Below are 1,207 nucleotides of genomic sequence, written 5' to 3'. Positions count from 1 at the left end.
ACAGCTTGTGGCTTTCAGTAGTTGTGTTGTGAGCTACCATTCACAAAGGATGCCACAAATTTCATGCAGTTTGCAGAGCTTTCAAAACAACAAAAATTTAAATCATACAGGTATGTATGAATGTTTTAGTGCAGGTTATAGCTTTAGATATGTAACACCAGTTAAAAACAAGGAAGACATACCCCAAAAGCTGGATCTAAAGAGAGACTTCGCACAGAGATAAATCAGGGATCACAAAAACTTTAATAGAAGAAATAACACTCAGAGACGAAAACGCTTTCTGCAGTGGCAAAATAACCAACAGCTGGTACGTAAATATTATCTTCAGACACGCCACTCTTCAAAGATTTTAGACTCTTATTGTATTCATTGACATAGCCATTTCGAATAAATAATTTTTAGTTTAACAGCTGCCCTGTCCACTCACAGGTTATTTCCTGCATATGTCCCACAATTTATGCAGCTCATGGTCTCACAAATCACGAGTTTCATGCGACTCACTTTTTTGTTTACATATACTTATTGGACCAATAGGACCAAGTGGGGGACAGTACATCAATGTCTCTTTTGATGGTTGGCCTTTGTGTCCAAATTTGTTTCATCCTTTCGGAATGGAGCACCTTTTTTTATCAGACCACCGCGTTCCAGTACGTTTTCCAGTTTCCCTCTGACCAACATTCCAAGGAAATATCTTTTGCCTGAATGTTTTTCTATCTGTATCGTCTGCCTGAGCTATACTGGCCACTTTCAAATCCTCCTTAATCGCAGCAATCCATTTAATTCGTTGAATTCTACTATTTGTTTTGTCAACCCAGTGATTGCCATTCTTTCAATGTGCTCGTAAAACGTAAGTCTTCGTTTTCTCATGCCACCATGTGTGTCTGTGTATCCTTCTATTCCCTTATTACTACTCAGCCCATAAGATTCTCTGTCAGTAATTCTGGGGCCTGATATTTTCCTGATAATCTTTCTTTCTTTCTTTTGAATTTCTTCAGTATCACTTTTTCTATTTAACATCAAAGTTTCTGTTCCATAAAGACATTCAGGTTTGATTACATTGTTGTAATGCTCAAGTTTATTGAATTTAGAAAGTGATTTTTTTTATTATAACTATTTTGTATTAATCTGAATGCAGTTGCCATTTTTTGACAGCGATCTTCGTTTGCAGCTTTTTCCAGACCGTTTTCTTGTATGATTTCCCCCCCAA

The sequence above is a fragment of the Schistocerca americana genome, chromosome 3 (genome assembly GCF_021461395.2).
Source record: "Schistocerca americana isolate TAMUIC-IGC-003095 chromosome 3, iqSchAmer2.1, whole genome shotgun sequence".
NCBI classification, from domain to species: domain Eukaryota; kingdom Metazoa; phylum Arthropoda; class Insecta; order Orthoptera; family Acrididae; genus Schistocerca; species Schistocerca americana.
Note: the sequence above shows the minus strand (reverse complement) of the source record.